Genomic DNA, 14,018 nt, shown 5'->3' with positions numbered 1-14,018 from the left:
AGGAGTGAAACGTGTTTTGCAGGAGTAAAACGTGTTATGCAGGAGTGAAACGTGTTTTGCAGGAGTAAAACGTGTTTTGCAGGAGTAAAACGTGTTATGCAGGAGTGAAACGTGTTTTGCAGGAGTAAAACGTGTTATGCAGGAGTGAAACTTGTTTTGCAGGAGTGAAACTTGTTTTGCAGGAGTGAAACATGTTTTGCAGGAGTGAAACATGTTTTGCAGGAGTAAAACATGTTTTGCAGGAGTGAAACATGTTTTGCAGGAGTAAAACATGTTTTGCAGGAGTAAAACATGTTTTGCAGGAGTGAAACATGTTTTGCAGGAGTAAAACGTGTTTTGCAGGAGTGAAACATGTTTTGCAGGAGTGAAACGTGTTTTGCAGGAGTGAAACATGTTTTGCAGGAGTGAAACGTGTTTTGCAGGAGTGAAACGTGTTTTGCAGGAGTGAAACATGTTTTGCAGGAGTAAAACATGTTTTGCAGGAGTAAAACATGTTTTGCAGGAGTGAAACATGTTTTGCAGGAGTGAAACGTGTTTTGCAGGAGTGAAACATGTTTTGCAGGAGTAAAACATGTTTTGCAGGAGTGAAACATGTTTTGCAGGAGTAAAACATGTATTGCAGGAGTGAAACGTGTTTTGCAGGAGTGAAACGTGTTTTGCAGGAGTGAAACGTGTTTTGCAGGAGTGAAACGTGTTATGCAGGAGTGAAACGTGTTTTGCAGGAGTGAAACGTGTTTTGCAGGAGTGAAACGTGTTTTGCAGGAGTGAAACATGTTTTGCAGGAGTGAAACATGTTTTGCAGGAGTAAAACGTGTTTTGCAGGAGTGAAACGTGTTATGCAGGAGTGAAACGTGTTTTGCAGGAGTGAAACGTGTTTTGCAGGAGTGAAACGTGTTTTGCAGGAGTGAAACGTGTTATGCAGGAGTGAAACGTGTTTTGCAGGAGTGAAACATGTTTTGCAGGAGTGAAACGTGTTTTGCAGGAGTGAAACATGTTTTGCAGGAGTGAAACATGTTTTGCAGGAGTAAAACGTGTTTTGCAGGAGTGAAACGTGTTATGCAGGAGTGAAACGTGTTTTGCAGGAGTGAAACATGTTTTGCAGGAGTGAAACATGTTTTGCAGGAGTAAAACGTGTTTTGCAGGAGTGAAACGTGTTTTGCAGGAGTAAAACGTGTTTTGCAGGAGTAAAACGTGTTATGCAGGAGTGAAACGTGTTTTGCAGGAGTAAAACGTGTTTTGCAGGAGTGAAACGTGTTTTGCAGGAGTGAAACGTGTTTTGCAGGAGTGAAACTTGTTTTGCAGGAGTGAAACGTGTTTTGCAGGAGTGAAACTTGTTTTGCAGGAGTGAAACGTGTTTTGCAGGAGTAAAACGTGTTATGCAGGAGTGAAACGTGTTATGCAGGAGTGAAACGTGTTATGCAGGAGTGAAACGTGTTTTGCAGGAGTGAAACGTGTTTTGCAGGAGTGAAACATGTTTTGCAGGAGTGAAACTTGTTTTGCAGGAGTGAAACGTGTTTTGCAGGAGTGAAACTTGTTTTGCAGGAGTGAAACGTGTTTTGCAGGAGTAAAACGTGTTATGCAGGAGTAAAACGTGTTATGCAGGAGTAAAACGTGTTATGCAGGAGTGAAACGTGTTTTGCAGGAGTAAAACGTGTTTTGCAGGAGTGAAACTTGTTTTGCAGGAGTGAAACGTGTTTTGCAGGAGTAAAACGTGTTTTGCAGGAGTAAAACGTGTTATGCAGGAGTGAAACTTGTTTTGCAGGAGTGAAACATGTTTTGCAGGAGTGAAACGTGTTTTGCAGGAGTGAAACATGTTTTGCAGGAGTGAAACGTGTTTTGCAGGAGTGAAACATGTTTTGCAGGAGTGAAACGTGTTTTGCAGGAGTGAAACATGTTTTGCAGGAGTGAAACGTGTTTTGCAGGAGTGAAACATGTTTTGCAGGAGTAAAACATGTTTTGCAGGAGTGAAACGTGTTTTGCAGGAGTGAAACATGTTTTGCAGGAGTAAAACATGTTTTGCAGGAGTGAAACGTGTTTTGCAGGAGTGAAACATGTTTTGCAGGAGTAAAACATGTATTGCAGGAGTGAAACGTGTTTTGCAGGAGTGAAACGTGTTATGCAGGAGTGAAACGTGTTTTGCAGGAGTGAAACATGTTTTGCAGGAGTAAAACATGTATTGCAGGAGTGAAACATGTTTTGCAGGAGTAAAACATGTATTGCAGGAGTGAAACGTGTTTTGCAGGAGTGAAACGTGTTTTGCAGGAGTGAAACATGTTTTGCAGGAGTGAAACGTGTTATGCAGGAGTGAAACGTGTTTTGCAGGAGTGAAACATGTTTTGCAGGAGTGAAACATGTTTTGCAGGAGTGAAACGTGTTATGCAGGAGTGAAACGTGTTTTGCAGGAGTAAAACATGTATTGCAGGAGTGAAACATGTTTTGCAGGAGTGAAACGTGTTTTGCAGGAGTGAAACGTGTTTTGCAGGAGTAAAACATGTTTTGCAGGAGTGAAACATGTTTTGCAGGAGTAAAACGTGTTTTGCAGGAGTGAAACATGTTTTCCAGGAGTGAAACTTGTTTTGCAGGAGTGAAACGTGTTTTGCAGGAGTGAAACATGTTTTGCAGGAGTAAAACATGTTTTGCAGGAGTGAAACTTGTTTTGCAGGAGTGAAACATGTTTTGCAGGAGTGAAACATGTTTTGCAGGAGTGAAACATGTTTTGCAGGAGTGAAACGTGTTTTGCAGGAGTGAAACGTGTTTTGCAGGAGTGAAACATGTTATGCAGGAGTGAAACATGTTTTGCAGGAGTGAAACGTGTTTTGCAGGAGTGAAACGTGTTTTGCAGGAGTGAAACGTGTTTTGCAGGAGTGAAACGTGTTTTGCAGGAGTGAAACGTGTTTTCCAGGAGTGAAACGTGTTTTGCAGGAGTGAAACGTGTTTTGCAGGAGTAAAACGTGTTTTGCAGGAGTGAAACGTGTTTTGCAGGAGTGAAACGTGTTATGCAGGAGTGAAACGTGTTTTGCAGGAGTGAAACGTGTTTTGCAGGAGTGAAACATGTTTTGCAGGAGTGAAACATGTTTTGCAGGAGTGAAACGTGTTTTGCAGGAGTGAAACATGTTTTGCAGGAGTGAAACGTGTTTTGCAGGAGTGAAACATGTTTTGCAGGAGTAAAACATGTTTTGCAGGAGTGAAACATGTTTTGCAGGAGTAAAACATGTTTTGCAGGAGTGAAACGTGTTTTGCAGGAGTGAAACATGTTTTGCAGGAGTAAAACATGTTTTGCAGGAGTGAAACATGTTTTGCAGGAGTAAAACATGTTTTGCAGGAGTGAAACGTGTTTTGCAGGAGTGAAACATGTTTTGCAGGAGTGAAACGTGTTTTGCAGGAGTAAAACATGTTTTGCAGGAGTGAAACATGTTTTGCAGGAGTAAAACATGTTTTGCAGGAGTGAAACATGTTTTGCAGGAGTAAAACGTGTTTTGCAGGAGTGAAACGTGTTTTGCAGGAGTGAAACATGTTTTGCAGGAGTGAAACGTGTTTTGCAGGAGTGAAACGTGTTTTGCAGGAGTGAAACATGTTTTGCAGGAGTAAAACATGTTTTGCAGGAGTGAAACATGTTTTGCAGGAGTAAAACATGTTTTGCAGGAGTGAAACGTGTTTTGCAGGAGTGAAACATGTTTTGCAGGAGTAAAACATGTTTTGCAGGAGTGAAACATGTTTTGCAGGGGTGAAACATGTTTTGCAGGAGTAAAACATGTATTGCAGGAGTGAAACTTGTTTTGCAGGAGTGAAACGTGTTATGCAGGAGTGAAACGTGTTTTGCAGGAGTGAAACGTGTTATGCAGGAGTGAAACGTGTTTTGCAGGAGTAAAACATGTATTGCAGGAGTGAAACATGTTTTGCAGGAGTGAAACATGTTTTGCAGGAGTGAAACGTGTTATGCAGGAGTGAAACGTGTTTTGCAGGAGTGAAACATGTTTTGCAGGAGTGAAACGTGTTTTGCAGGAGTGAAACATGTTTTGCAGGAGTGAAACGTGTTTTGCAGGAGTGAAACATGTTTTGCAGGAGTGAAACGTGTTATGCAGGAGTAAAACGTGTTATGCAGGAGTGAAACTTGTTTTGCAGGAGTGAAACGTGTTTTGCAGGAGTAAAACGTGTTATGCAGGAGTAAAACGTGTTTTCCAGGAGTGAAACATGTTTTGCAGGAGTAAAACGTGTTTTGCAGGAGTGAAACATGTTTTGCAGGAGTAAAACGTGTTATGCAGGAGTAAAACGTGTTTTGCAGGAGTGAAACTTGTTTTGCAGGAGTGAAACGTGTTTTGCAGGAGTAAAACGTGTTATGCAGGAGTAAAACGTGTTTTCCAGGAGTGAAACATGTTTTGCAGGAGTGAAACATGTTTTCCAGGAGTGAAACTTGTTTTGCAGGAGTGAAACGTGTTTTGCAGGAGTGAAACGTGTTTTCCAGGAGTGAAACTTGTTTTGCAGGAGTGAAACGTGTTTTGCAGGAGTGAAACGTGTTTTGCAGGAGTAAAACATGTTTTGCAGGAGTGAAACATGTTTTGCAGGAGTAAAACATGTATTGCAGGAGTGAAACATGTTTTGCAGGAGTGAAACGTGTTTTGCAGGAGTGAAACGTGTTTTGCAGGAGTGAAACGTGTTTTGCAGGAGTGAAACGTGTTTTGCAGGAGTGAAACATGTTTTGCAGGAGTGAAACGTGTTTTGCAGGAGTGAAACGTGTTTTGCAGGAGTGAAACGTGTTTTGCAGGAGTAAAACGTGTTATGCAGGAGTGAAACGTGTTTTGCAGGAGTGAAACGTGTTTTGCAGGAGTGAAACTTGTTTTGCAGGAGTGAAACGTGTTTTGCAGGAGTAAAACGTGTTTTGCAGGAGTGAAACGTGTTTTGCAGGAGTAAAACGTGTTATGCAGGAGTGAAACGTGTTTTGCAGGAGTAAAACGTGTTTTGCAGGAGTAAAACGTGTTATGCAGGAGTGAAACGTGTTTTGCAGGAGTAAAACGTGTTATGCAGGAGTGAAACTTGTTTTGCAGGAGTGAAACTTGTTTTGCAGGAGTGAAACGTGTTTTGCAGGAGTGAAACATGTTTTGCAGGAGTGAAACGTGTTTTGCAGGAGTGAAACATGTTTTGCAGGAGTGAAACGTGTTTTGCAGGAATGAAACATGTTTTGCAGGAGTGAAACGTGTTTTGCAGGAGTGAAACTTGTTTTGCAGGAGTGAAACATGTTTTGCAGGAGTGAAACATGTTTTGCAGGAGTGAAACATGTTTTGCAGGAGTGAAACGTGTTTTGCAGGAGTGAAACATGTTTTGCAGGAGTGACACGTGTTTTGCAGGAGTGAAACGTGTTTTGCAGGAGTGAAACGTGTTTTGCAGGAGTGAAACATGTATTGCAGGAGTGAAACATGTTTTGCAGGAGTAAAACATGTATTGCAGGAGTGAAACATGTTTTGCAGGAGTGAAACGTGTTTTGCAGGAGTAAAACATGTATTGCAGGAGTAAAACATGTTTTGCAGGAGTGAAACATGTTTTGCAGGAGTGAAACGTGTTTTGCAGGAGTGAAACGTGTTTTGCAGGAGTGAAACGTGTTTTGCAGGAGTGAAACGTGTTTTGCAGGAGTGAAACGTGTTTTGCAGGAGTGAAACGTGTTTTGCAGGAGTAAAACGTGTTATGCAGGAGTGAAACGTGTTTTGCAGGAGTAAAACGTGTTTTGCAGGAGTGAAACGTGTTTTGCAGGAGTAAAACGTGTTATGCAGGAGTGAAACGTGTTTTGCAGGAGTAAAACGTGTTTTGCAGGAGTAAAACGTGTTATGCAGGAGTGAAACGTGTTTTGCAGGAGTAAAACGTGTTATGCAGGAGTGAAACTTGTTTTGCAGGAGTGAAACTTGTTTTGCAGGAGTGAAACATGTTTTGCAGGAGTGAAACATGTTTTGCAGGAGTAAAACATGTTTTGCAGGAGTGAAACATGTTTTGCAGGAGTAAAACATGTTTTGCAGGAGTAAAACATGTTTTGCAGGAGTGAAACATGTTTTGCAGGAGTAAAACATGTTTTGCAGGAGTGAAACATGTTTTGCAGGAGTGAAACGTGTTTTGCAGGAGTGAAACATGTTTTGCAGGAGTGAAACGTGTTTTGCAGGAGTGAAACGTGTTTTGCAGGAGTGAAACATGTTTTGCAGGAGTAAAACATGTTTTGCAGGAGTAAAACATGTTTTGCAGGAGTGAAACATGTTTTGCAGGAGTGAAACGTGTTTTGCAGGAGTGAAACATGTTTTGCAGGAGTAAAACATGTTTTGCAGGAGTGAAACATGTTTTGCAGGAGTAAAACATGTATTGCAGGAGTGAAACGTGTTTTGCAGGAGTGAAACGTGTTTTGCAGGAGTGAAACGTGTTTTGCAGGAGTGAAACGTGTTATGCAGGAGTGAAACGTGTTTTGCAGGAGTGAAACGTGTTTTGCAGGAGTGAAACGTGTTTTGCAGGAGTGAAACATGTTTTGCAGGAGTGAAACATGTTTTGCAGGAGTAAAACGTGTTTTGCAGGAGTGAAACGTGTTATGCAGGAGTGAAACGTGTTTTGCAGGAGTGAAACGTGTTTTGCAGGAGTGAAACGTGTTTTGCAGGAGTGAAACGTGTTATGCAGGAGTGAAACGTGTTTTGCAGGAGTGAAACATGTTTTGCAGGAGTGAAACGTGTTTTGCAGGAGTGAAACATGTTTTGCAGGAGTGAAACATGTTTTGCAGGAGTAAAACGTGTTTTGCAGGAGTGAAACGTGTTATGCAGGAGTGAAACGTGTTTTGCAGGAGTGAAACGTGTTTTGCAGGAGTAAAACGTGTTTTGCAGGAGTAAAACGTGTTATGCAGGAGTGAAACGTGTTTTGCAGGAGTAAAACGTGTTTTGCAGGAGTGAAACGTGTTTTGCAGGAGTGAAACGTGTTTTGCAGGAGTGAAACTTGTTTTGCAGGAGTGAAACGTGTTTTGCAGGAGTGAAACTTGTTTTGCAGGAGTGAAACGTGTTTTGCAGGAGTAAAACGTGTTATGCAGGAGTAAAACGTGTTATGCAGGAGTGAAACGTGTTATGCAGGAGTGAAACGTGTTTTGCAGGAGTGAAACGTGTTTTGCAGGAGTGAAACATGTTTTGCAGGAGTGAAACTTGTTTTGCAGGAGTGAAACGTGTTTTGCAGGAGTGAAACTTGTTTTGCAGGAGTGAAACGTGTTTTGCAGGAGTAAAACGTGTTATGCAGGAGTAAAACGTGTTATGCAGGAGTAAAACGTGTTATGCAGGAGTGAAACGTGTTTTGCAGGAGTAAAACGTGTTTTGCAGGAGTGAAACTTGTTTTGCAGGAGTGAAACGTGTTTTGCAGGAGTAAAACGTGTTTTGCAGGAGTAAAACGTGTTATGCAGGAGTGAAACTTGTTTTGCAGGAGTGAAACATGTTTTGCAGGAGTGAAACGTGTTTTGCAGGAGTGAAACATGTTTTGCAGGAGTGAAACGTGTTTTGCAGGAGTGAAACATGTTTTGCAGGAGTGAAACGTGTTTTGCAGGAGTGAAACATGTTTTGCAGGAGTGAAACGTGTTTTGCAGGAGTGAAACATGTTTTGCAGGAGTAAAACATGTTTTGCAGGAGTGAAACGTGTTTTGCAGGAGTGAAACATGTTTTGCAGGAGTGAAACGTGTTTTGCAGGAGTGAAACATGTTTTGCAGGAGTGAAACGTGTTTTGCAGGAGTGAAACATGTTTTGCAGGAGTAAAACATGTTTTGCAGGAGTGAAACATGTTTTGCAGGAGTAAAACATGTTTTGCAGGAGTGAAACGTGTTTTGCAGGAGTGAAACATGTTTTGCAGGAGTAAAACATGTATTGCAGGAGTGAAACGTGTTTTGCAGGAGTGAAACGTGTTATGCAGGAGTGAAACGTGTTTTGCAGGAGTGAAACATGTTTTGCAGGAGTAAAACATGTATTGCAGGAGTGAAACATGTTTTGCAGGAGTAAAACATGTATTGCAGGAGTGAAACGTGTTTTGCAGGAGTGAAACGTGTTATGCAGGAGTGAAACGTGTTTTGCAGGAGTGAAACATGTTTTGCAGGAGTGAAACGTGTTATGCAGGAGTGAAACGTGTTTTGCAGGAGTGAAACATGTTTTGCAGGAGTGAAACATGTTTTGCAGGAGTGAAACGTGTTATGCAGGAGTGAAACGTGTTTTGCAGGAGTAAAACATGTATTGCAGGAGTGAAACATGTTTTGCAGGAGTGAAACGTGTTTTGCAGGAGTGAAACGTGTTTTGCAGGAGTAAAACATGTTTTGCAGGAGTGAAACATGTTTTGCAGGAGTGAAACGTGTTTTGCAGGAGTGAAACATGTTTTGCAGGAGTGAAACATGTTTTGCAGGAGTAAAACGTGTTTTGCAGGAGTGAAACATGTTTTGCAGGAGTGAAACATGTTTTGCAGGAGTAAAACGTGTTTTGCAGGAGTGAAACGTGTTTTGCAGGAGTAAAACATGTTTTGCAGGAGTGAAACATGTTTTGCAGGAGTAAAACGTGTTTTGCAGGAGTGAAACATGTTTTCCAGGAGTGAAACTTGTTTTGCAGGAGTGAAACGTGTTTTGCAGGAGTGAAACGTGTTTTGCAGGAGTGAAACGTGTTTTGCAGGAGTGAAACATGTTATGCAGGAGTGAAACATGTTTTGCAGGAGTGAAACGTGTTTTGCAGGAGTGAAACGTGTTTTGCAGGAGTGAAACGTGTTTTGCAGGAGTGAAACGTGTTTTGCAGGAGTGAAACGTGTTTTCCAGGAGTGAAACGTGTTTTGCAGGAGTGAAACGTGTTTTGCAGGAGTAAAACGTGTTTTGCAGGAGTGAAACGTGTTTTGCAGGAGTGAAACGTGTTATGCAGGAGTGAAACGTGTTTTGCAGGAGTGAAACATGTTTTGCAGGAGTGAAACGTGTTTTGCAGGAGTGAAACGTGTTTTGCAGGAGTGAAACGTGTTTTGCAGGAGTGAAACATGTTTTGCAGGAGTGAAACATGTTTTGCAGGAGTGAAACGTGTTTTGCAGGAGTGAAACATGTTTTGCAGGAGTGAAACGTGTTTTGCAGGAGTGAAACATGTTTTGCAGGAGTAAAACATGTTTTGCAGGAGTGAAACATGTTTTGCAGGAGTAAAACATGTTTTGCAGGAGTGAAACGTGTTTTGCAGGAGTGAAACATGTTTTGCAGGAGTAAAACATGTTTTGCAGGAGTGAAACATGTTTTGCAGGAGTAAAACATGTTTTGCAGGAGTGAAACGTGTTTTGCAGGAGTGAAACATGTTTTGCAGGAGTGAAACGTGTTTTGCAGGAGTAAAACATGTTTTGCAGGAGTGAAACATGTTTTGCAGGAGTAAAACATGTTTTGCAGGAGTGAAACATGTTTTGCAGGAGTGAAACATGTTTTGCAGGAGTGAAACGTGTTTTGCAGGAGTGAAACGTGTTTTGCAGGAGTGAAACATGTTTTGCAGGAGTGAAACATGTTTTGCAGGAGTAAAACATGTTTTGCAGGAGTGAAACGTGTTTTGCAGGAGTGAAACATGTTTTGCAGGAGTAAAACATGTTTTGCAGGAGTGAAACATGTTTTGCAGGGGTGAAACATGTTTTGCAGGAGTAAAACATGTATTGCAGGAGTGAAACATGTTTTGCAGGAGTGAAACGTGTTATGCAGGAGTGAAACGTGTTTTGCAGGAGTGAAACATGTTTTGCAGGAGTGAAACGTGTTTTGCAGGAGTAAAACATGTATTGCAGGAGTGAAACATGTTTTGCAGGAGTGAAACATGTTTTGCAGGAGTAAAACATGTATTGCAGGAGTGAAACATGTTTTGCAGGAGTGAAACGTGTTATGCAGGAGTGAAACGTGTTTTGCAGGAGTGAAACATGTTTTGCAGGAGTGAAACGTGTTTTGCAGGAGTGAAACATGTTTTGCAGGAGTGAAACGTGTTTTGCAGGAGTGAAACATGTTTTGCAGGAGTGAAACGTGTTTTGCAGGAGTAAAACGTGTTATGCAGGAGTGAAACATGTTTTGCAGGAGTGAAACGTGTTATGCAGGAGTGAAACATGTTTTGCAGGAGTAAAACGTGTTTTGCAGGAGTGAAACATGTTTTGCAGGAGTAAAACGTGTTATGCAGGAGTAAAACGTGTTTTGCAGGAGTGAAACTTGTTTTGCAGGAGTGAAACGTGTTTTGCAGGAGTAAAACGTGTTATGCAGGAGTAAAACGTGTTTTCCAGGAGTGAAACATGTTTTGCAGGAGTGAAACATGTTTTCCAGGAGTGAAACTTGTTTTGCAGGAGTGAAACGTGTTTTGCAGGAGTGAAACGTGTTTTCCAGGAGTGAAACTTGTTTTGCAGGAGTGAAACGTGTTTTGCAGGAGTGAAACGTGTTTTGCAGGAGTAAAACATGTTTTGCAGGAGTGAAACATGTTTTGCAGGAGTGAAACATGTTTTGCAGGAGTAAAACATGTATTGCAGGAGTGAAACATGTTTTGCAGGAGTGAAACGTGTTTTGCAGGAGTGAAACGTGTTTTGCAGGAGTGAAACGTGTTTTGCAGGAGTGAAACGTGTTTTGCAGGAGTGAAACATGTTTTGCAGGAGTGAAACGTGTTTTGCAGGAGTGAAACGTGTTTTGCAGGAGTGAAACGTGTTTTGCAGGAGTGAAACGTGTTTTGCAGGAGTAAAACGTGTTATGCAGGAGTGAAACGTGTTTTGCAGGAGTGAAACGTGTTTTGCAGGAGTGAAACTTGTTTTGCAGGAGTAAAACTTGTTTTGCAGGAGTGAAACATGTTTTGCAGGAGTGAAACTTGTTTTGCAGGAGTAAAACGTGTTTTGCAGGAGTGAAACGTGTTTTGCAGGAGTAAAACGTGTTATGCAGGAGTGAAACGTGTTTTGCAGGAGTAAAACGTGTTTTGCAGGAGTAAAACGTGTTATGCAGGAGTGAAACGTGTTTTGCAGGAGTAAAACGTGTTATGCAGGAGTGAAACTTGTTTTGCAGGAGTGAAACTTGTTTTGCAGGAGTGAAACGTGTTTTGCAGGAGTGAAACATGTTTTGCAGGAGTGAAACGTGTTTTGCAGGAGTGAAACGTGTTTTGCAGGAATGAAACATGTTTTGCAGGAGTGAAACGTGTTTTGCAGGAGTGAAACTTGTTTTGCAGGAGTGAAACGTGTTTTGCAGGAGTGAAACATGTTTTGCAGGAGTGAAACTTGTTTTGCAGGAGTGAAACATGTTTTGCAGGAGTGAAACCTGTTTTGCAGGAGTGAAACATGTTTTGCAGGAGTGAAACGTGTTTTGCAGGAGTGAAACATGTTTTGCAGGAGTGACACGTGTTTTGCAGGAGTGAAACGTGTTTTGCAGGAGTGAAACGTGTTTTGCAGGAGTGAAACGTGTTTTGCAGGAGTAAAACGTGTTATGCAGGAGTGAAACGTGTTTTGCAGGAGTAAAACGTGTTTTGCAGGAGTGAAACGTGTTTTGCAGGAGTGAAACGTGTTTTGCAGGAGTGAAACTTGTTTTGCAGGAGTGAAACGTGTTTTGCAGGAGTAAAACGTGTTATGCAGGAGTAAAACGTGTTATGCAGGAGTGAAACGTGTTATGCAGGAGTGAAACGTGTTTTGCAGGAGTGAAACGTGTTTTGCAGGAGTGAAACATGTTTTGCAGGAGTGAAACTTGTTTTGCAGGAGTGAAACGTGTTATGCAGGAGTGAAACGTGTTATGCAGGAGTGAAACGTGTTTTGCAGGAGTGAAACGTGTTTTGCAGGAGTGAAACATGTTTTGCAGGAGTGAAACTTGTTTTGCAGGAGTAAAACGTGTTATGCAGGAGTAAAACGTGTTATGCAGGAGTAAAACGTGTTTTGCAGGAGTGAAACATGTTTTGCAGGAGTGAAACATGTTTTGCAGGAGTAAAACGTGTTATGCAGGAGTGAAACGTGTTTTGCAGGAGTAAAACGTGTTTTGCAGGAGTGAAACTTGTTTTGCAGGAGTGAAACGTGTTTTGCAGGAGTAAAACGTGTTTTGCAGGAGTAAAACGTGTTATGCAGGAGTGAAACTTGTTTTGCAGGAGTGAAACGTGTTTTGCAGGAGTAAAACGTGTTTTGCAGGAGTGAAACGTGTTTTGCAGGAGTGAAACGTGTTTTGCAGGAGTGAAACTTGTTTTGCAGGAGTGAAACGTGTTTTGCAGGAGTAAAACGTGTTATGCAGGAGTAAAACGTGTTATGCAGGAGTGAAACGTGTTTTGCAGGAGTAAAACGTGTTTTGCAGGAGTAAAACGTGTTATGCAGGAGTGAAACTTGTTTTGCAGGAGTGAAACTTGTTTTGCAGGAGTGAAACTTGTTTTGCAGGAGTAAAACATGTTTTGCAGGAGTGAAACTTGTTTTGCAGGAGTGAAACATGTTTTGCAGGAGTGAAACATGTTTTGCAGGAGTGAAACGTGTTTTGCAGGAGTGAAACGTGTTTTGCAGGAGTGAAACATGTTTTGCAGGAGTGAAACGTGTTTTGCAGGAGTGAAACGTGTTTTGCAGGAGTGAAACGTGTTTTGCAGGAGTGAAACGTGTTTTGCAGGAGTGAAACATGTTTTGCAGGAGTGAAACGTGTTTTGCAGGAGTGAAACATGTTTTGCAGGAGTGAAACATGTTTTGCAGGAGTGAAACGTGTTTTGCAGGAGTGAAACGTGTTTTGCAGGAGTGAAACGTGTTTTGCAGGAGTGAAACGTGTTTTGCAGGAGTGAAACGTGTTTTGCAGGAGTGAAACGTGTTTTGCAGGAGTGAAACATGTTTTGGTTGCTTGCGAGGGTTATGCAGGATTCTCACTCCATAGGGATTAAGACCTATAAGGGACATTTAATGGGCTGATAACTTTCATAAGTAAGACTTATAGCCATTGAGGTTTTCATGCTCTGACAAACAACCTTCAGAAATGATAGAAAACTGTTGAAACTCCACAGAATCAAAGGAATCTAAGTGTAATGTGATACACAAATGAATTGCAGGCCTGTAGTACCAGAATATATTTTATAACTCCTTCACACGTACATCCCCAGTGCCAGCATATTACCGAGGTCTGCACTGGAACCATTTCACACCGTTTGCATCGTAATACAGTCAGCAAATATAGTTCAACAGTATAAAGTGGTCTAAGAGGATTCTGGGGTCTTGCATATGGTTAAATCTTTATTTGCACGTTGTGTTGTGGCTTAGAATGTGCTTGTTTGTTGCTTTTCATTTTTGTTTTAACAAGCCTCCTGTCTGCTACAAGATTTCTCAGGACACGCCATACAGGCTGTGTTCATGCGTCAGTACGGAGCTGCTCCCAGGGATGAACTCCCGACATCCCACAACCAAACAAGTCCCTCCAATCCACAAATACAATATACTTGAATGTTGCAGACATTTGCATTCTGACATGCCATTGCTCAGGAAGATCTCAGGAACATTTAAGGGCTCCAGTGCGAAAGCATCTTATGTTTCCAGTTGTACAACTGTCCCCTTGTGTGAAAAGACAAGTGCAAATTCTGCTGTGTCTCCAGAGGAAGCTGTATAAAGTCTGATAAATGAATCAGTATCAGTGAAGTTTGAAGAGTATAATTAAAACTTGCTTAATGCTTAAATGACAGTAAGTGTAGTTAAAGCAGCACAGCTCATTAGTGGGTTTGAAGCAAACAAGACAAAATGTGACAGTTGAGAAAGGACCTCCAATGACAGAAAATACTTAAAACGACAGAGACCAAAAAATATTTGAGGTTCTAATAGATTTGTCTTTTTTGCATTGGCCTGTGTCCCACTAATCTTGTTCATTGTATAGTTCATTATAGGCATGATCAATGTACAGTAGGTTTGAAATACAAAAAGTAGGTGTGGAACTGAAATATGGTAAATCCAGTTGTGCTGCACAAATGATCTATTCAACATCATACAATCATTTTAAATCATGGAAAGGGATTCATTGTACTCAGTATTAACTCAGCCTTGAATTTATTGACACTTGCTTTTAGATTTGCATTAGTGTGTGCTAAAATTCA

General features: G+C 41.4%; 1 protein-coding gene across 1 annotated transcript in view; it reads left to right on the top strand.

Annotated features, from left to right (window-relative positions):
* The window catches only part of LOC142369833 (uncharacterized), a 130,590-nt gene that overhangs the window by 30,680 nt on the left and 85,892 nt on the right, over positions 1 to 14,018 (top strand). The gene's annotated exons all lie outside the window — the stretch shown is intronic.

Source organism: Odontesthes bonariensis, chromosome 20, assembly GCF_027942865.1.
Source record: "Odontesthes bonariensis isolate fOdoBon6 chromosome 20, fOdoBon6.hap1, whole genome shotgun sequence".
Lineage (NCBI taxonomy): Eukaryota > Metazoa > Chordata > Actinopteri > Atheriniformes > Atherinopsidae > Odontesthes > Odontesthes bonariensis.
This window is presented reverse-complemented; position numbering and strand designations above follow the sequence as displayed.